Raw genomic sequence first — 22,592 nt, 5'->3', positions numbered from 1 at the left:
TTTGCTAACATTTTATCATGGAAGATAAAATAAATTCTGATCCCTTCCTCTGATGAGAAAATTGTACAGATTTTTAAAATTCAACTTTTTATGTATTTTCTATTCAATGGACAGTGTGATTAGATGTTAACAAAAATACCTTTTCTGAACTAACACTTTGGTTTGGACTGGAAATCCTTAATGTGGTGTTTACTTAGTCATCTTTATCTCTGTGTAGATCAATAGTCCATCTCTTAAAACTGAAATACTGGGCTGATAACTGTAATCCTGCTTTTTAGTTTCCATAACTCTTTTAAAAACTCCAGAGCTGAAGATGCTGGAGACTCTCTTGCACACTGCAAAGATTATTTGCAAGATTAGTTGACCCTGTACACCTTGGCCTAGAAAGTTTTATATTCTCTTGTAGAAATACTGAGGAGGTAGTAAAGGAGTTGTTCTAATGTATGTTTGTGGAATAATTGTTGTTAGGAGACAAAATTACAGTCAATGAGGAACATATTGCTCTTTAATTTTTTTTTTAATTTAAGCCATTAACCAATGAGGATGTATGCTCTGAATTTCAAAGGTTTTTAAAGTAACAGGTTATTAAAATATACAACTTTGAAAACACAATCAAGTTCAAAATCTCTTCAGCTCTGTCTACACCCTTTTTTTTTTCCACTTCTCTTTCTATGCTACCAATATGAAAGAGTATTTGGTGGCAAACAAGGAATTAAAATTCTGAAATAATCCTGAAGGGAATTCCAGCAGACATCACTGACAGAAATTAAAGCTCGGATGAAATGGCTGCCTGCTCAGTTCTTCCAAAGAGCTGTGCAAAGCAGATACAAAGAAATCACCACAAAGAGCATCTTTCTATCATTCCCACATTTCTAAGAGCAATGAGATTAAAAATAAAATAAATAAATAAAAAAACCCCAAACAACAAAACCTAACCAAATAGTAAGAACTCCCACAAACAATCCTTGTTGTTTCTTTCTGAATTTAGGAAAATGGTCAGCCCCAGCTAACCAGGTCTAGATGAACCTGCTTGAGGAGGAGGCTGGACCAGAGAACCTCCAGAGCCCCTTCCAACCTCAACCATGCTGTGATTCTGTGTAGAGCAGAACATTACTGGGATGTGAGTTGAAATGTTCTGTATACAAAAACAATCACTCAGTAAAATTTGTTCATTTTTTACAGTTGTTGTAATTCACTTGCCCAATAAACCTGTACTATCATTTTATGTTTGAACGTAGTGGAAACTTACCCAAAACAAGGCTCTTAGTTCAGCCTTCCAAAATAAAGAGGTGGGTTTGTTTGTTTTTAAAAATCCATTTATAATTGGCTGTAAAGCATAAAAAAGTCATTGGCCCCGGGTGTTCTGATGCTGTGTCTGTGCCTCTCCAGTGCTGAGCTGTAGACCAAACACTCGAGTCCTGAGCATGTTGAGATTTTAGTAAATACTGATCAAAAAACAATGGGGGAAAACAGCAGAAAAAGATGAATACATTTATTTTCAGGAAATTGTCTGACCTTGCTTTTGCTAACTGCTAGTTCCAGAAGAAAAACAGTTTATTCTTTGATTCTAGTCCTTCACTTTGAAGATTATTGTTAGTTGCACATATCAGTCTTTGTTCACTTGTTGATACACACATAAGGTAAAGTTCTTGTTCCTTTAGTATTTCTAAATCCAAATTGTCTAACCTTCCATATTCTCATTAAAAGGCTTTGCATGATTTTTTTTTTCCATGGAAATTCCAACTTCAGCTGATGGCTCTTCTAAGACAGGGCTTTATTTTGATTTGGCATGCAAAATTTAACAAACACATCATAATTTAGTGAAGTGTTTTTAAAGAGATTCAAGATTTTGAGTGGATGTGCTTAAATTCCTGAGCTGCTGATATCACTGCTGATACCAGGTGGAACTACTTGAGCTCTGGGAAAGGCCTTTGAATTCAGAGACTCAGTAAGAGACCAGAATTTAAGTTTTTGTCAGGGGAAAGGAGCATTTTAAGCATGCCTACACTGGGATGGCAGCACGAGCAGGATCATAAGCACAGCTCCTTACAGGAGCATGTGCAGGAGCTGTAAGTCTGCTGCAAGGGCTGGGAATTCCAGCACTCCTCTGAATTAACTGGAGCAGGGGAGGGATCCAGGCAGTCATGAACCTGCCTCTGTTTCTCCTTGCTGCCTCAGAGTCTCCCAGAGCACTCTGGGACAAGCTCTCCCTTTGTCTCTGTTTTCATTTGTTGGGGGAATAAAGGGAAAACTCTATTTAACTCTCAGTCTCAGGTAGGTAATATGTTCCTTTCCTTTTCCTTGTTTGAGAGGGATTTAATTTTTTTTAATTTAAGGAGAGCATTTGTCCCTGTCCTAAATTTCCAAATGGCTTTCAGGGATGAAGGTGGAAAAAAAAAAAAAAAGATGTCCCTACTGCACTGAAGGGTTTTCTACCTTGAGCATCTCAAAGGCAGGAGACAAAATACAGCAATTCCTTCTGCAAAAAATAAATGCTGACTCTCAGCAGAGCACAGTCTTGGCTTCATCAGTCAGGAGACTACGAGGAACACCATGAGGCTTACACAACCACACACTTCCACAGGCTCTGTGCTTACCTCCTCACTCCTAAAATCTGCTGCAAAACTTTCTGTTCAGTTCCCTGCTTGTTTTTTTTTTTAACATTTCTGAGAGCATAACTGTTCAGCTTGTAGGATTTATGTAAAGGTGTTTCAGTTTTATGAACAGCAAGTGCTTAAATTAATGTGAAATTAAATTTAAAAAGGGTATTTTACAGTGAGGTATTCTCCCTCTGCTATTGCTCAACAAAGTGAAATGAGGACTCAGCCTCTGTAGTGATATATAGTGTTTACTTAGTGTCAGATGTAGGTGTGGCTATCAGGGAAAATTGTTGCAACATATTTTTTTCTTTCACAGAGTGTAATTAAGAGTGATATTATTTGTAATTAATTGAGACTGAGATTTCTTCAAAGCTGCTCATCATTAGCTTCTATTTACCCTGCAGTGGCTTTTTGTCCCCTTGAGAAGCACAGCTGAGTCTCAGTGCATTGCTGTGGCAGTATCAAGGGGTTGGAAAATCCCTGCAGCTGGTAGAGGGAAGCAGACACTCCCTAAAATCTCCCTTCTGAGGTTTTATTACTGGTCATGCTCAATAAATGACCTCATCACATAGTGCATATTGTGAGAGGGTTTACTAGGAAGAAGAGATGCTCTTGGTGGCCTGTAGCTGATTTTGTGGGGATAGAAGTGAGCGAAGCCTTTAGGGTTCCTAAAACTGTGTCGTGCACCAGTCCGTGAGAAAAAAAGACCAAAATCTTGGAGTGAAAAAGTAGATTAAATCTGTTACTTGTGAGGGCAAGGGAGTGCTGTGTTTCCAAGACATATTGCAGTGGCAGAATTAGAGCAGTACTAAATCCTGAATGTTCTTGCTCTGCGGTAGGAGTCAGCAGCAGGGCTGGCTCCTCCCAGAGCAGCTCGTGGTGTCTGGGATACCAAATGTGAGCTGCAGGGTGAGATGCAGTGGGAGATAAAACAATATTATTATTATTGGTGTTGTTAATGAGCTGCCTGGTGGTGTCTGATGGTAAATATGATTAGGAAACCACAACATAAGAGTGGCTGTGGCCTGTTCCCTGTTGTTGTGGGTTTCAAAACACTTGTTTTGTGTCTTTGGCAAAAAAAATGGGGGAGTGGTTGTGGCATTGAATGAGAGGGCAAACTTAGGCTGAAGTATAGTTTCCTTTTGCCAAGAGAAAAGAAATTATAAAAACAAATTCTTGGCTGAAAACTTAAAAGGATAGGTTTGGAATGTTATCTTAAAGGATGTTACAGTCCTGGAGCTTCCAGTCATACCCCAGATAAAGCACTTTGTTTATACACTACCCCATTTCACATATAATGCTTCTATGGGAGATGGGCTATAGGTGTTCATCCTGGCTTTGGAGGACAAAGAGTTTAATTAGAGGGTTTTTCCTTTCTGTAATCTGCTGGTTTTATACATCACACATAAAATCTGCATTTTTGCAGCAAGTACTGGTTAAACTGTTCAAACAGATTTCATACGGTTGTTCTGGGATTTACTCCCTTTCAGGAAGCCAAGAGAAACTTTAGAAATACACAGAATTTACATCAGTGTGACCTGGAAAAGAATCCAGGGCAGAGTTTTTAATAACACCTTTACCATCCACTTTAGACTTTAATTTGAGCTTTTATCTTTGTGTTTTGTTTTAAAGCAAATTAGACTTTTGGAGTTGTGAGAATTAAACGGGTGTTGCCATTTCTATACTGATAAATTACCTGAAGCTGGACATTTCCAACAGTATGGGTACCTTCATGACTGAGAGAGAGATCACAGTTTGAATAATGTTTAGCATAACCAGAAAACCTCACTGCCTCACCCCTCTTTGTTGTAGAAAACAAACCACAAAGGGCTGAGTTTTGGGTTTGTGGGCTTTGGTAACAAAAGAGGGCACAGCTCTGGCTTCCCCTGAAGCTGACAGCAGCACTGCTGTCCACAGCAGCAGCAGGAGTTCTCTGTACAGCAAAGCATGGGAGAGCTGCAGAAGATCTGTAAACGTTTTTGAAATTCAGCACTAACTTTGGTTCTCCTAAGCGCTCAGGAAAAATTTGCTTTTTGCCTTGAATGCTTGGCATTTTCACCTCTTTTAATTCTGCCTGGTAATTTGCTCCTGCTTGTGGCTGACTTAAGGGCCTGCAGAAGAGAAGGTGTGGTCTTCTAAAGTAAACTTGTGTTGTTTTTGTAGGATCCACTTGATGCTTTGCACTTCTGCTTTAGCAGTAAAAGTGACTTCTGCTGACAGCTGGAGTAATTGCTGTGCATGGAATAAAACTGCCTTGGTTTTCTTACCCTACTTCTAAAATTTAAGTGTATTCTTGCAGATCTAAGCTGAAATACAGAGATAAATTTTTGCTCTATGCCATAAAAATGGTTTATATGTTTTTCTGTTGCTTGAATGTGCAAAAGACACATGTAATCATTATTGAAAGGTAAAAAAGAGAATGGAGCAGATTTGGAGGCAATGAATTTTATTTATATATCCCATTCTTTATCATTGTTCATTATTTATATAAGCTGTTCTAGTCCTTTTTCCAACTCCCCTTAGAATTAATGAGAGCCAGAACAAGTATAAAGAGACTTTTGTAGATGTTTAAAAGGTGAAACACTCTTTTCAGAGGTGGCAAAGCTTTAACTTTGAAACGAGTCCTGCTAAGGGGCCATCTACTGGTGCAGCAGGTAGGCACTTTCTCTGAGGGGAGGTAGAGCTTTAAGCAAATATCAATAGGTAGGTCGTGGTATTCATTACAATTGTTGCCCGTTTTCACGTTAGAACATTGTTAGAAAATATGGAGAATTAAATCAAATGCCATTGAAGATTGGGTGTTTTCACAGTGATGAGCTCACTTTTGAATTTGACAAACCAAACAGTTTGAAGATCTCATTGTCCTGTGACTCTTCACCCCTCACTGGTCATTTTTGCCACGTCATTACAAGCTGGCTACTCCAAAAGTTCTATTTTTGGTTTTTGGCTTCTTTTTCTACACTGCTGTGTCAGAAGGTGAGGGGAGGATGTGTTTTGAATGCACTTGAGGCAGATAGTGATGCTCTTTAAGCTTTGTGCTGTTTGGCAGAAGGAAAGAGTTCCAAAGACCTTTTGCAGTGGGTGAGGCATTAGCTGTAGGATTGGTGGTGTCTCTAACAAGCACCACTGGTAGCAGCTCAGGGGGAGTCTTCCTCAGAAGTTCCTTTGTTGTTGACATCCCTTTGTTCACAACACAGGAAGGTTTCAGCCAAAATTGGGGGGCACAAGAAAAGTCAATGCTTTGTGTCTCTTTGGAGAGACAGAAAAATACACAGCAACACAGGAACCTGAGGAGTTTTGGCTGATCATTACTGATCATAGTAAATTGGTATAAAGAACGACATGTAATAAATTTGGCAAAACTTCTGGATTCTGTATCACTTGGCTGTGGGAGTAGAAAGCCTGAGACAACATCAAGCTACATGTCAGATATGCCCAGAATATTCAGGCTTGCACAGCCAGAAAAAGAAATGTGTGCCCTTAACAGTGACTTAATTTTTCTGCCCTATGATGCTGGCTGACTTTAGAAGCCTTTCAAAGAATCTTTGTTTAATTTCCATTCTTTCATGTAGAGCAGTGTTATTCTGTGAAGCTATCTAGCTGAACCACATACATGGGGGATGAATTCTTTTTTCCTAGAATGTAGCAAAGCTTGTGATCAGCAGAAGTGGAAAAACCCACATTCTTGCTGCCTGCTGGAATGCACAGCTGCATTCCCGGAAGAACCAGCCAGCCCAAAAACCTTCTCCTGTCTTTTCTTCTTTTCTTTGGCCTTGAGTTGGGTGACTGCTTTTTGTTTGTGGATTTCATTTTCATTTCAGTGGCATCTCTGTTGTCACACATGTAGGTGCTGGGGTTTGGTTCCTTGCTGGCACTCACTGAGGAACAAGAGAACAGCATTTCCCCTGCGTGTCAGATCCCTGACAGGAACAGGTAAAAGCAGCACATGTTCAGTGTCCCCCCTCTGCACAGGACATGCAAGTTGTGTTCTGCAGTCCGAGATAAACATCTTTTCCCTGGATCAACCCAACAGCTTGGTCTGGAGATAAAATCCTGGGGCTGTTTTGTCAAGTTCACAGCTACCAGCAGGATCTGGCTCTGGAAGGAGCGAGGAGCTGCTGGGAGCAGCTGCTGCTCCCTGTGGATTTTAGTGTGGAGGCTTGCCTGCAGCAGGGGCAGGGGGACAGCAGCACAGAGGAGACAAAAAGGACAAAGAAAATATTTGTAAAAGAGGATTTAGAGCACCTGGGCAGTTGCTGCTGTTTGCACAAGTCAGTGCTGTCAGTGGAGCTGTAGAATTTTGCTCTGTATCCCCTATTAGTAATTTTTTTCCAAAATTATTCACAAAACTTGACTTAGGGTACATGAAAAGTAATTCACTGTACAGTCATATTTTCCCCTTTAAGCAGATAAAGTTGTCATTCTTTTCAAATTAAAAGAAGAACTGCAAAAATAAAAAAGGAATCTCTTTCCTAGTGCACTGTGCTGTCACCCACAGAGCTGTAGTTTTCAGTTCCATTGTTTGAATTGCAGAGAAACACTTATTTGTCTAAACTGAGGTAATTTTATAGATCTCTAAAATCTGCATTTTCTCTCAGGTCCCTCTCCCCCCAATTTCAGGCATCCAGAGAAAACCTAAAACTATAAAATAAATCTTCGAATGCTGCAGAAAGCTGAGCATAGCTTTTACTACATACCTCTGCAATTAGAACTAATTTACTGCCCTGTGAGACAGGGGAAATGTGCAAGGTACTCCTTGGGTAAGCAGGCCACAGTAAGAGAAGCAGAGCTGCTTTGTAAAAGTTATCTGCTCTTATTCAACCATTATCAGGGTCATTCTTACAGCTACATACCGCAGAGCATTAATTAATGGGGCTGCAGCTGGTGGTACCACTTTGGCTGCTTCAGCCCAGCTCTTATTCCATATTTCTCAGGTTTGTATGACCAGTCTTGGACCACATCCCATCACCTTCCCCCCACCCCCCAAAGTACAAAAAGTACTTAAGTCTCCACTGGAAAACTGCCAGGCTTTCATAAAAAGAACAGAGCTGTCGTTTCTTTGCTATTTTTATCTCCTCTGCCAAAAAAGACACCATGTTGCATTGGCAGTTGTGTGTTTTAAATTGCTTTCTGTGTTGAGCAGGTCAGAGCCCAGGTTTTCTGCAGCCACTGGAGATCCAGCATCTTGCTGAGTGCAAGCTCCACTGTGCAGCTTGGGGCACTGGATTTCAGGCAATGATTCCCACACACAGCAGGACTGCACTTCTCGATTTCCTAAATGTCAGGAGGCACACAAGTTTGAAAAAGAGCTGGTGGGGCAGGTGTTTGGAGAAAAGCCTGTGAAAAAAAGCTGTTTCCAGTCGCAGTGCCTTTTGCAACAGGAGGGCGCAGTTGTGACTAGGCTTGGCAGAGTGGCAAGGTTCCCCTGGAATTCCCTTTCCTGGAGCTAGGATCTCGTGGTCTGAAGGACTAGAGTGGCTCTGTCCTCCTGTAGTTTGTGTAATCCTGCCGTGAAAACCAAATCACTTCATCCCCTCTGTGCCAGGTTTTATTCCTCTGGAGTCCTTGAAATGGAAACTGTGGGCACTCGCTCGGTTGGTGGTGACTGGGGCTGATCCCTAATTGATCCCTAATTGATCCCTAATTGGTCCCTAATTGGTCCCTAACGGGCTGCAGCTGTGCAGCACAGGTGAATGCTATTGAAGGTGAGGAGCCATGGAGTGCCCAGGGGTGCTGCCCAACCCCGCAGGGAGCAGAGGGCACACAGGGGCACTGCACCAACAGCAGGGCATAAAGGGGGCTGAAGGACAAGAAGGGCACAGCTTGCAGCCTCCTGAAGGGCCTTGGTGTTATTCTGCATGGGCTGAAGCCTTCTGGAATTGTGTGGGGGCACTCTGGGGATTGTGGCTGGCTCAACTGCAACAGGAGGCAGCAAGAAGGTAAATCCATTCTCATTGCTTTATGTCCTTTCAGCATAGAAGGTAATTCCACAGAATTTTAATGGAATTTGAAAGTTGGAGTTAGCTGCCAAAAACACTTAAAAATAAAAGTGTATGCAAGCCCAAAAAATTCCCTTGTCAATGCTTTTAATTCTGATGAATTGTCATTTAAGGTTCTGCTTTGGACTGTGAGAGGTAAGATTTTGTTGCCAAAATACAATCTGGTCCTGCAAAGACTGACTCTTATGTTTAAATTTGAATGAATAATATGAGTGGACTTTGCTGTAATTGCCACAGCCTAATTTGGGATGTGTAGAAAGTTTGTGAGATTAAAAGATTTTGGAGGGTATTATTAATGCAGACACAGTCTTCAGCTCCAAACTGCCTTGGAAATATTTACATTTAGTGGTACGACACTTCAATGTGTATTTTTATTGTAACATATGTTGCTTATTGTCTCTTAAATAAATATATATGTCATAGATATAGGTATGGAAACACAAACAGATAAATATATAAAAAAAGACTGAAAATCACTGGAATAGAGAGAGATGGGGAAAGGCTTCATGAAAGCTGTCCTACCACAGGAAACACAGTTTGCCATGAAGTGCTCAGTGGGGAAAAATATAACTACACTTATTCTCTACTGTTTGAAATATTCCTTTCTGCCTACATTCTCTTGGATCCTCAAAATCCTTGTAACAACAGGTTTTGTTAAGGTCACTTTGATCATACACTTCCTACTGTGGAAAGGTGTAATTGAGTATCTGCTTTATATAGGTAAAGATGAACTAACTTTCACACTTAAAAAAAGGCTTCATCATCTGTGGTGTTGATGCCAAACAGAGCACAGCTAGAGATTCCTCTTCTTTAGAATGGAGTGAACTTCCTGAGAATTTAAATTTGTATTGGTGAACGTCACATCTTTGGCACTCTTTGCAAAGTGTAGTAACTGCAGGGTAGCTGGTGATGCCCTGAAGAGGATTAACAATTAGAAAATTAGAGGGACAGGAGATAGAAAATCCGATACAACTTCTTACATGTCCTTTAAGTCTTTTACTGGGATCACGCTGTGAGGAAGCAGAACTTTCAACTCTTAACCCACCTGCAAAGCAAACACTCTGGTTTTTATTGCCTTTTTTTTATTCAATCTGCTCCATGCTAGCTTCTGTAAATGCAGAATTTGGTACTTGGAGTTGAGAGCTCTTTAGTCTTCCTGCCTGTAAATCAGCTAATCCCAAGCCCTGGGCAGCCTGCCTGCCCCAGGCACAAGTGCAGAGAGGAGTGACACTGGAGGGAGCTTGCAGGTTTGGTTCTTGAACTGAGCAGTGATTTATGGCTTCTGACTGAGGTCATTGCTTGGCACATAGTGATGGCCAATTTGATGGATTAGGAACTTGAGCAGCTCAAGGGCTCTTAACATTTGTAACCAATCATAATCTGGCTGGCAGTGACCACAACAAAAAAAACCACATATTCTTCTTTGGATCTATTTTAAACTAGTTTAGCTTTGTTTTCTTCTTGGAGACCTAGTGCTGCCATTAGATACTCTTTGATTTGGTTCCAAGGATGGGTCAGAGTCACATTTTTCTTTGATAAACCTATTTTGGTCCCCTCATTGGTGTATGCTGCTGAGAGCTGCACGTTTCCTTTTGGTCTGCTGTTGCATTACCACATCAAGGAGAGCTGCAGAAGTGGCAGGAGGGTTTTGCACAGCATCAGAGGGTGTACTTGTGCTACTTTTGTGTCATCTGAAGAAGCAGGTCGTGATTTACAGCACCTCAGGTATGACCAGTTCATCAGGGTCTGTGAGGTGTGTAAGGCAGAGTGCTTCTGAAGCAGCGTTAGAAAGGCTTTACTGCACCAAAGGGATGGGGAAGCAGCTCTGAATGAGGCAAAATCTGTGAATATTCATTGTTCACATGTTTAAAATTAAGCCTAGTTCAGGGATAAAATTCTGAGATCAACTGCAATTCTCAGCCAGGCTGATACTAATGTCAGTGAAGGTGTAATACCCTGTGACTTTGGTATTGAATCCCTTTAAAGTTAGGCTTTGAAAGCTGTCTTTGCTGTGTTAAAATGTTTTGCTGTACTGCATAGCTGGTAAGGAGATATTTCTGCCATATTTACTGTAGGCACTCAAACAACAGCAGTAGAATCAATATTAATCAATATTTATATAGCACTTTTTACCCACTGAAATAGCATCTCTTGCATGGGAAAGTCCTGTTTTATTCAGGCAGACTTGTTCTGAAGGTGATGATTTATTTTTCCTCTATGGTATTTCACAATCCTAAGAGTTTATTAGAATCTTCGGGGTTTCGCTCTTCTCTGTTACATTCTGAGTTACTGAAATATAGGTTGAAAATAAGTTGTCTAAATTATTGTTATTCCTGTTAATTCCATGCCAATGCCTTGGAGCTGTGCTGCTGGCTCCCTCTCCATTGGTGAGGGCTGTATAAATGTAGGAGAAGGTGCTTCAGACAGAGTGAAAATACATTTCTGTGTCTCAGAGAAGGAAGGAATATAAATATCAGGAATATAAATACCAGGAAGGCTGTTCTTTTGCTCAGTGCAGCTCTTTCACAGTGACTTGCATGTCTGGACATTTTTGCTGAGAAGATCCTCTAGCTCAGAATTGTGTGAGCAATGCTCCTAAACCAAAATCCATGCTGGAAACATCAACATGGGCATGCAATGCTCCTGGGCTAAAAAATCCATGCTGGGAATATCAGCATGGGCATGCAATGCTCCTGGGCTAAAAAATCCATGCTGGGAATATCAGCATGGGCACGCAATGCTCCTGAGCTAAAAATCCATGCTGGTAACACCATCCTGTACCTTAAGCACTTTTCGGCTCCAACTCATCTGTTTCTTAGAGCTAAGAATCCTCTTCCCAGAGCGCCTCAGATGTGGATGTTCATGTTGGAAAGTGCACATCCTCCTTCCTGCAGATGAAGGAGGGAAGCAAGCACACTTTGCCTGTGGCCATACGAGCTGCTGCAGCAAGAGCTGGGACCAAGACCTGCTGCCTGGTAACCTACTCACCTCTGCCTTATTCACAGAAGGGTGGGGATGAAATGAGTTTTCTTCAGATCGCCAAAAATGTCATCAGACTCCAGAGATCTCCAAGCCTAAACTGTCTCCAACGCCTTCTCATGAGTCCAGGGCCTCACCTCTTCCCCTCTGTGCAGCTGCCAAAACCTCTTGCTTCCTTTCACTGACAGCTTCACCAGTGCAGCTGTGTATTTTCAATGAGTAGCACGAGGAAAATTTGGGGATGGAATATAATTAAATTTTTAAAGCCCACAGGAAAATTTCTGGTTTGAACATATTAGTCACTCAAGTTCAATTAAAGCTTTGTTTCTAAGGATGTTACCTGGTGCTGCCACAGAAGATCCAGAGAGCTGCAGGATGATCTCTGCTTTGCTGAGATCACTGTCATTCACATCCTGATTTGAATCCATAGAAGAGCCATGGTGCTGAAGGCCAGTGACAGATTCATGGAAGGATTTGTGTCAGAACAAACTTGGATCTTGGGAACTTTTGGTTACAGCTGCTGTGCAGAGAGCCATGGCTGCATTCCCTTCCTGAAGCACAGCAAAATTTCACCTTTCCTTATCATCTGATGAAGAGAAGTTAATTATTAAATGCATTTCAGTTGTGAGCTCTTCTGAGGTAGGATTAATGCAAGTCCTGTTCAGCAGAAAAAAAAGTAATGTTTCAAATGCCCTGTAATCCTCTTTTTTCTTTCAGGCAACCCTAGGTGCTGCTGCATAGAGGTAAGTCTGCTGCTGAAGCACATCCCTGGAGTGGAGTCCTGCTTGCTTCCTAAACGAGGGATTTTTTAGCTCACATGGGGCATTTCATAGCTGGTGTCTCCTACTGTATCTGTTTTCAACAGATGGGGGGTCAGTGCTGCATTATATGGGACACTGATATACTCTGAATTTATTTGCTGGCTGTGGAGTTGTTCAGCCCTTCAGAGTCCTTGTCTGGACTAAAGGAAATCTAAGAACACAAGTGCCAGTTGAATGGAGAATGAGAGAATGATCTGGGCCTTCTTGGGCCTGCAGCTCTCACATGTTCATTGTAGCACTGTGAAAGTGTCAGTTCAGCTGGAAGGCCAGCAGTGGGGAAGAATTGCATCCAGCTTTGGCCACCAGCAAAGCAGCTGTGCATTCTCTGGTGTGCAACATCATTCCTCCCCACCATGACCACCTTATGGTTTTATCTTTTTTTCCTTCCACCACTCATTAGGTGGCACCTAGAGAATAGAGAAAAGGCTGGCACACTCTGGGCAGGAGAGTGAGTACAGCCATCTCCCACAGCTGTCTTTAACTTTGCTCCAGAGCTCTTTGCACCCCTCCACACTCCTGGAACAATTCTGCTTCTCTTCAGCAAAGACTTTTGGCTTCACTGTTAGAGGTCCAGGCCAGCTCCATGAGAGTTTGCTTGGTCCTTTCTGGCTCCTGCCCCTTAACTTTCCCTTAGCTCTGCAGAACACAGAGCCCAAGTGATAACACTGTTCATGGGCAAATTCTGCTGCTTTTTCTCTCTAGGAAGGTGCTGCATGTTACATCTGAACTCAATGATCAAGACTCTTTTTCTCTGCAATGCAATGTGCTTTGGCCACTTGTTCTGAGAATAAGTGGGAGAGAACTGGGCACATAGCAGTATTTTTCATTCTCTGCTATTCCCACATCTCAGTTGCAGTTCAGAAGGAGCCCCCAGAGGTCCTCTGGAAGTCACATGGTAACTCAGGGCCAGGTTTTCAGGACAAGCTGTAGGAGATACCTTCAGATGGTTTAGGCAGACACAGCACAGGGATGGGACAATTTATCAGGAAGATTGAGGCCCAGGTGTTTCTAGGACCACCCTGTAGCTGGCAAGGCATTGAAGAATAGTCCAAACTTCTCCCTCCCATGGGTATTGAACCTGTTCTTTGGGAACCTCAGCCACTGCTAGTATTGGGAGCAAACCATGGGAAAGTTAAATTTCTGCACTTAAAAAAAAATAAATTGTCTGCAGAAAAGGCTTTCCATGAGTTTGTACTACTCCTTCAGGGATTCTTTGTCTAAAAGAAATAACAGCTGGACTTTTAAGTACCAGCTACTGATCTGATAGACACTAGAACTCATAATTTTGATAATTCTGTTTCTGTCCTTGTCAAGCACCCTGTTAATGGCTGGGTCTCTACCCTACCTGGAGCAGAACTGAAGCTGATTTTGGATATCACTCATGCTTAATGACATTCGGCAATGAAGGGTACCATAATAATGGAGCTGATGTCACAGGTCTTGTTACATGGGAAAAAATGGGAGATTATCCTTGTAAGACTTTGTATTCTAGACTGACCTGGCTACTTTTATGTTATCTAGTCACTTTTTGACAGAGCAGGGATTGATGTATAGCTCACAAATACCTCTGTCTGGGGTGCTTTCTGTCAACTGGGCTATTTCTTTTGTGGTGTCCTTTTGTGTATGTCACAGGACAATTTTTATGGGGTCCTTTATAGAAAAAGGAGGAGAATCGGTTTACATCCCCCTCAGAAAAAATGGCATCAAACAACTTCTTCAAAGTCCAGCACCTTTCTCTAAGCACAAGTAAAAGCCTAAACGATTAAATCAATCCCAACTAATTCAGCATTTAGTAAACTCTGTCCTTACTCACACATTCTACTATTCCCAAGCAGAGTAAAATGTAGGGTACAATGCTGCAGATGAAAAGAAACAGAAAATATCCCCCTTTGGAAGGAAACAAGTTCTCCTCTGGCATATTTAAGGCAACCTGATGTTTGCACCTCTAGATTGATGTTATACATCTTTTCCTTCCCTCATCCATGCAAATGTTTGGTTCAGCTTGCTGAGGATTGATCAAATCTTCTCCCTGGAGAAGGAGACCGGATCCTGGAGACAGGATCCAAAATGCCATCAAATAAAGATTTAGAAAATGCAGTATCAACAGAGCTGTGCGAATAACTCCTTTTAGTGGTTTCTTGGCTGAGCTGTAATGCTGAGAAGCAAGTTGTTCTGTGGCAGTGGGACTAATGAATCCTGGCTGCCTGGATTGGAATCCTTGCCTCCCATCTCTTTGCCCACCCCTCAACCCCTGCTCCCTCTGTGTCCCCTGTGGTTCCCTCCCCTCCAGCCACCTTTGCTTCCCTTCCTTCTCCCCAGCTGCCAGCTGGGCAATGGCAGCAGGGACTGCAGTTGGCTCGGATGAGGAGCTGGCCAGGGGGAGCGAGGAACTGCTGAGCTCACTGGGCAGAGCTGCTTTCGTGGGGGCACTGGTGGAGCTCCCTCTCTTTCTATTGAGCTGCCAGCTCCTTGAACTTTGTGCTCACTCAGCTTTGCTGGGAGTGTCATGTCTGTGCAGAATTTGGCTGAAACAGGCCCGAGGTTGAGAAGTTATTGGAGAGACAGATGGACTGGCAGTGCAATCACACAAACCTCATTTCCTAGGGGAACCTGCCTTCAAGTGCTTTGCTTGAACCAAGATAAAGTGGTTTTGCTTTGTTTTCCAAGACTTGTTAACCGCTTGGATTAAGCTAAATATATGTATTAAATGATACTATAAGCACGTGAGTGCTCTTCTGCTGGTTTATGCCTTTTTTAAATAGCAGTGGATTTATTTCCTTACCTATTTTACAAGCAAAGCATGGCACAGCTAGCCCTGCCTAGTTTATGTTGGCTTCACATAACTTTTGGAGTCATTATGCTATTTATTTTATATATTCTATATAAAATAAATAGCATGTTCTATATATTCTATAACATATATTTTATATATATTATATATCATATATATTTTCTATATATGATGCTATGTATTTTATATATAGAATATATATTCTTCTCTTCCTCTGCCCTTGATGCATTGCCCAAACATTGCTGTCTTTACAGGAGAAATACACCAAGTCTTTGAGCACTTGCTGCCTTCTTGGAAGGTTATGCTATCCATACAAAGTTATTTTTCTCCTCACCATAGCATGGTTTCAAGTGTTTCAGCTTTACCTAATACAGAAAATTATAAGGAAATGGCTAAGTACACCTTAAGTATGAATAAACTTTAGAAATGACAAGGCCTAGTTTGCCATTTCCTTGGACAGGCATTTTGCCCAGTCGCTCTGTTTGGACAGACACAGATGAATGCTGGGATAAAGTCTTTTTCCTCATATTACCACATCGTATTTAATGAGAAAGGTATTTAGTTCTCTTCCTTATGAGCATAGCAGCCGTAAATATTAACATATGGCTCATCCTCATTAAAAAAAGGCTCTCAAATTCATATCTCATTCACAAGATCCATTCCATATCAAATGTTTATCTTCTTTTCCTTAACTCATTCTACAGTCATGTTCAGCACTTTGTACTGCACTGCAGGGCATTAAGTACAGAGACACAACACAATTAGGGTTTCTTTTCTGCCCAAGGAACTCTGTACTGTAATATAGAAAGAACATAATAAAAATATAGTAAATAATAATTTTATAAAATAAAATACATTAAAATATAAATAATAAAATATCAATATTAATAAATAATTAATTAAAAATAACTTCAGAGGACCATCAGTGCTATCAGAATCCATCTAACTTCAGAATGAAAAGAGTTGTACAAACTATAAAAAGGATGCAGCTGGCAAAATTGATCAGTAACTCAGAATTGTGTTGAAATCCAGGCCCTAATTTCATAGTACCAGAAGTTAAGCTAAGCTGTTAATATTTTCTAATAATCACTTTTCATCTGCTGCTGGTTTTTATTTGTACCACTGAAGCACCCTTGGAACCCTGGTGGCAGACCAGTGCCATACTGTTCTGAACACCACATAAACACAGAACAGAGTGAAGATTCTTCCATTTAAGGGTTGTGAATTCTCATTAAATAAGTCTGCTTTGAAAACCATCAGTCATGACACTATCAACTGTTCATCTATTCAGTAAACTGTATGTTGTCTTTTTTCATTTTTTTGTCTATTCATCTATTATTTCATTTTTTTATTCATCTCCAGATCTCATTCAGAAACATTTTTCTCCTGCATATATATATTATTTTTGTTTTGTATTGAATTTAATGCATTGTGTAAATCTATTAAAAGAAGTTATACTTTGAGAGAATGATGTGATTGCTCCATTCAGTAGGTGATCTTTAGTGCATTAGCTTTGCCGTGCAAGAGCAAAGAGATGATTATTGAGGCAGTTAAAAAAGAAATACAAATGTAGATTAGTAGGTTACAGTGTCTTTCATTATTACTGTATTCAAATCCAGTCCTGACTGTATTAAATGCATCATTGTGACACTGCTGGCTGCTTGGTGCCGGGTAAATGAAGTTCATGGGGTAAATCCTGCTCAGGGGAATAGCCAAACTTGGTGCTAATTGCCAACTTTGTCGCCATGGTTTTGCAGAACAAACATGTCCCTAACCCCCTGGGCAGGCATCAGGCACAGCACAAAGGTAGCTAATTTAGTGCTGTCCATAGAAAAGGGCTGCACAGAAAGCTGTGGTCAGCAAGGGTTTCTAATCCAGTTCCAGTCATTAAGCATCCCTGTGCAGAGAAGTGATCTTAGGGCTTACAAGCTGTTAAAGCAGGCACGCAGTTTTGTCTGGATTTTCTCTGTTACAAATATCAAACCCGTTTGCGTTTTCTGTTCTGAAATTTGACAAAGAGACAAAGTTTGGCCGTGGAATCCTTTCTACACATCCATCAGGTGCCCTTGTTAATGTATAGGGGGTGTTGGTTTAGGGAAAACGTGTTGCATTTTTATCCACATGCTCAGCTCTGCAGTTTCTCCCAGTGGTGTTGAACTTCCAGATGAACTTCTGATGAAAACATCAGAGAGTTTTGGTATGTCCTGCTGTCCCCAGCTAACACTCGTGTCTGCTGGGTGCCCCTGTGTTGGTGATAGCAAATGGAACTCCCAATGACAGTGGGTGAGCCACAGAGATAGGAGAGAGCTTGGCTGCTGCTTCTAGAGGACAGAGTGAGAGCAGAATGAAGGTCTGCACTGAGATGATAAAAACCAGGGCACACGTGGAAGGCCAGAGAGCTTGGTCAGGGGCTGGGAAGCTCCTGGTGGGCTGCACAGGGGGCAACTGTCCTTCAGGGAGATTGTCCCCTTCTCCCAGCTATAGCTGCAATCCCTGCTTCTGCAGTTGTGCTGGCTGCAAGAGCAAGTTTGGTAGATGCAAAGGAGATGAAAATGAGGTGGTTTTGATATTTTGCCCCACTTGCTTTGACAGAATCCTTTTTGGCCTGTGCTTGGAGGGAGTGCTGTGCACAGCCATTGGTGCTCACAGAATGAAGGGTGCATAGACCTTGTGCCTCCAGCTGATGGGGGAAAAACTGACTCTATCAACTGGCAGCTGTGCATGTTCTGCCAGCAAACTACACAAAAATATATTTTTAATTAACTTCTTCAGTCATAAAGACCATTTAAATGACATATGACTTTCAAAACAAGATATTCTATGGGGCCCGTATATCTCTCCCCACTCCTGTGTTTGCTTTTCCTGCTTTAGCATTTGACATTAATGTCTCTCATTGAACATCTCAACCCTTGTATCTTTCTCATGGGAGACACAGATCAGAGTGTTCGAGCTTTGTAATTTGGCACTGCTGGCATTTTTGTTCACCACAAATGTTTCTGATGATCCTAATGACATTTCAGCAAGTTTGGGAGGAAAAAAATCATTAAGAGTAGAACAAAAAAAAAATCCCTTGTTGATCTGAAGTGCTCTCTGAATGAGTTGTGGGGAGTTTAAATGCAGGCATGGAATCCAACATTTCCATTTGCACTAGAGGTGAGACTATTTGTAGTTACTGTTTAAGAGAAACCCAGTGTTAAAATCTTTAAACAAAACGTTTTGGGTTTGTTCAGCAGAGGGATGACTATTGATCAAAAATACATTCTATGTGTTTCCAGTTTAGTGAGGCACACTCATTTCCAAGACCAAAACTGCTGTCTTTTTATTTTTACAGTCTTTGTTTGAACTGAGATCCACATTCATTGTTACTGAGCTTTAATAATCTAAGGGTCACTTGAAGGGCTTTTGTTTGAGAGACCTTTCAAGCCAAGCCAAGGCAGCAGTTTAGAGAACGTTTCTTGTTTGTAGACAAAAATATATTAAAACAACCAAGGGAGCTATTACTCTTCCACATAATTATTTTTAATGTCTCATTGGACGTGTATGAAATGCCTTTCAGTTCCTGTGGGAGAATTACTTTTTTGCCTTTTGCAGCGTAGCTTTTGTTAAATTTCTGCGCTGCTTTTCCATTGAGCAATGTTCACCCCAGAAGACTTTATAAACACGAACAGTATCTCCAGGAATATGCTTCCAACATAATCCACAGAAATACTTAGAGATTTGTCAGCAGTCACGGGCCTGATACCTTGCATACCTTGTGCCATCTATTTTTTTTCTGGCCGTAGTTAGGAGAGAACGTGACCCCAGTTCACAGGGGGAGAAGTCAGAGAACAGCCGAGACTCCTGCAGGAGGTGAGGCAGAGCCGTGTGCTGCAGCAGCCCATGGTGAGGGCAGGAGGGCTGAGACTCTCTTCACCCCCTTTTTTCCTGATAAATAGATGCCAGGGAATTGGACCACCTTGTGGCTTTGGAAGAAAAAGGATTGGTAAATGTTCTGTGCTGTTCCCTGGCAAAGACTGGAATGGTGTGCATCCTTCTGTTTATGACTGGAATGCATTTATGGGGAGGAGGACCAGCACAGAAGCTGAGGAAAGGGCAAGAGTAACTATGTGGAAAGAGAGAAACCATCCTGTAAAAATACAATTCCAGTAAAAATATTTAGGCTTGGCTTGGGAAGCGCACATTTTGTGCCATTTGTGCTCCACAGAGGTCCAGGCTTAGCAGGCAGATGCAGGTGCTTCACTGGGATGTCTCCTCCTGTTGGGTATTCATGATCCTTTAGATCTGCCAGTTGCCCTTTTCATTTTGAAAGATGCCCAGATGTTGGGAACTCCCACAGATCACGTAGTAGCTGTCTTATTTCTGCAGCCATTGCCCTTCTCCTGGGCTTGGTGAAACTTTCAGTAATCCCAAACGGGCCTTACACAAACACACCCCATTATCCATGTCTCATCATAAAGCTCATAAATGGGTATCTGTCTAGGTAATCATACTTGCTAACTGGATGTAAACCCAATTCCAAATGTATAGTGCTCCCAGGTTTCAAAGAGATAAATTACTATATTCATCATCGTCAGATGACTAAACTTGAAATCTTTCAAACTAATAAAATTGTATGTTATATAGATGAAGTATGATATGCAAAATGCTTTGGTTTGTGGAATGATCCTGCTTTGTTTATGGCTAAACCCCACATTCTAGCAGTTTCTAGCAGGGAAAGGCTGTGGAAGCTGCATCTTTGAGCAGGACATGATGATAGGAGCAAATTATTGTAACTCTGTAACGCAGTGATGTTCTTACATCTGAAGCACGAGTTGCTCAACAGTAAGTGATTTAATTGTGTAAAAAGTTGCCTTTATGTGAACTGCAGTATACATCTTGGAACAATAATTATGTTGTAGCTCAAGAATATATTGTAAGACTGTAAGGGCAGTATGCACTTCCCAGTATCTGCCTGATGTCACAGTGGTAGAACACTTCTAAAATATTTTGTACATAGAAGTCACTGCAGATATATACCTAACAACATATTCTTGAGACAAGGACTGTAAAGCAAACTTGGGGTTATTTTTAATATATCATTATTTGAGGGCTTCCTGTGAAGTTGATCTTTCAGTGTCATCCAAAGTTCCCTGTCCCGATTTGACAATTTTATGGCTTTGAACTCTCACTCAGTTGTTCAAGGTGATTTAATCATTGGGTTGCGTGTCTCTACATTTAGAGACTGCCAAATATAATTGTTTGTAGAATATCTGTTCAATTTGGAGTGCTTCTATTCAGCAGAGGTGCTGGAAAAATGGGAAGGACTAAATATGTGCAGCCTGAATAAGGGGTAGGAAAAGCTTGAGTGAAAGAATATAGTGGTCTACATGTAAATGAAACATGGAAGCATGAGAGAGAGACAGAAGAATTATGTGGAGTTTGGCAGGAGGATGTAATGAGTAATAGATGGAATGATGAAGGGGAAATAAAATCGGCTGGATGAAGAAAAGCTTCCTGACCACGAGATCTTGTTTGATTACTGAGGTTTCCCAGGGGACTTCTGTGATTTGGGAAAAGTTATACAAGGCTGTTCAGAGCCTCACAATGCACAGCTCTTCGTCACCCCATAACGTGGCATCTAGGAGTGGATAGTGCTCCCCTCTTAACTGTTTTTTGTGGTTCCTGGGATTTGCTGGGCAACCCAGAGCATCTCTTGAGTTTTGTCTGGCCTCTGGCTTCTCTTTTAGTTAGGCTTGATGAATAATATTACAGATCTTGAAGAAAATCTACCTCCTCTGAGGTTGCAGGCTTGATTCTGGTTCTTTGATGCTAAGGGCAGGAGACTGCAGGGTTGGATTGAGCTGTCCAAAGTGACAGGACCTCTGAAGATGCATTAGGTGACAATTGCAAATGCCTTTGTGTATGTCCTCAGAGCTCTGAGCCCAACCCTTTACAATGTCTGCACTGATAGTACTGATACACAGTGTTGGAGTGGAGCACGTTGCAAGTGTTAAATACTCTGAAATCCGTATTTGGCCCGAGAACTTATCCAACTGATTCAAGAGCTTTCACTCCATGATAAAGCAGATGTAGCTGTTATGGGGTGTTCGTGTTACCCAATCATAGAATTATTTCATTATAGATCTGGTGTCTGCCTAAAGCTGACTCCAGGAGTTCCTCAGAGAGAAGTTTATCAGATGAAAAATTAAGTGTGCTTTTAGCTGATATCCAACCAATTTGCTGAACTCATTTTGACTTCTGCCCAGAGGTTCTGAGAGTTGGTTTAAAGCTGAGAGTCCATTTGGGTTTGAGCATTTAGGGAAGAAGCATTCAAAAATCCAGAGGCAGTGAAGACCTCATGGTTTCTAGAAACTGGGGAGCTCAGATCATGAAGTCACAGAAGTGGGTTTACAGGCTGCTTTCCTGGTGGGTCTCTTCTGCTTGGCCTTTCTGTACATTCCTTCTTTTCAGGCAGCTTCTCAGAGCAATAGGATCCATTTCCTCAAAAGCACATAGAAACTGCAGAGGCTGCTGCTGCTCAGGGTGAAACCGAGATAAACTGGGATCAGTGACATGGACAGTGGGATGGGGGGCACCCTCAGCAGGTTTGCCACCACCACGCTCTGTGTACCGCCTCTGGAGGGCAGGGATGCCATCCAGAGGGACACTGCCAGCCTGGAGAGGCTCAGGAGAACCTCATGGAGCTCAGCAGGGCCAAGAGCACGGCCCTGCACTGGGCTGGGGCAATCCCCAGCACAAACACGGGCTGGGCTGGGAATGGATGCAGGAGAGCCCTGAGGAGAAGGGATGGGGGTGCTGGGAGCTCAGCAGGGCCTGGCGGTGAGCAGTGCCAGCCCGGAGAGCCAAAGGTGCCCTGGGCTGCAGGCAGAGCCCCGTGGGCAGCAGGGCAGGGAGGGGATCCTGCCCCTCTGCTCTGCCCGGGGATCCCAGCTGAGCTCTGCATCCAGCCCTGGGCTCCCCAGCAGGGAAAGGGCTCCGAGCTGCTGGCCTGGGCCAGGGCAGGCCAGGAGGTGCTCGGGGGGCTGGAGCACTGGGAGCTGGGCTGGGAACTGGGGCTGTTCCGCCTGGAGAGGAGAAGGCTCTGGGGAACCTTCCAGCAGCTTTCCAGGGCCTAAAGGGGTTGGGAGGGAGCTGCAGAGGCACTTTTCACAAGGGCAGTAGTGACACAGCAAGGGGAAATGACTTCACACTGACAGAGGGCAGGGTTAGATTGGTTATTAGAAAGAAGTTCTTCTCTGTGAGGGTGGTGAAGCCCTGGCACACGTTGTCCAGAGAAGCTGTGGCTGCCCCATCCCAGGAAGAGTTCAAGGCCAGGGCCTTGGAGCAACCTAGTGGACTGGAAAGTGGCCCTGCCCATGCCAGAAGGTTTGGAATGAGTTGACCTTTGTGGCCAGTTCCAACC

The 22,592-nt window shown here is 42.3% G+C and overlaps 1 long non-coding RNA gene across 1 annotated transcript; it reads left to right on the top strand.

Annotated features, from left to right (window-relative positions):
- The first annotated feature begins 8,447 nt into the window (after positions 1–8,447).
- LOC120509900 lies at positions 8,448–13,510 on the top strand. The gene is made up of 3 exons (XR_005629367.1): positions 8,448–8,539; positions 12,296–12,321; positions 12,800–13,510. It is a non-coding gene; the product is annotated as an uncharacterized LOC120509900 (long non-coding RNA).
- The last annotated feature ends 9,082 nt before the right edge of the window (positions 13,511–22,592 follow it).

Source organism: Passer montanus, unplaced genomic scaffold (assembly GCF_014805655.1).
Source record: "Passer montanus isolate IOZ18808 unplaced genomic scaffold, ASM1480565v1 scaffold54, whole genome shotgun sequence".
Lineage (NCBI taxonomy): Eukaryota > Metazoa > Chordata > Aves > Passeriformes > Passeridae > Passer > Passer montanus.
The sequence above is the reverse complement of the archived record's forward strand: the minus strand, read 5'-3'. Positions and strand labels throughout refer to the sequence as shown.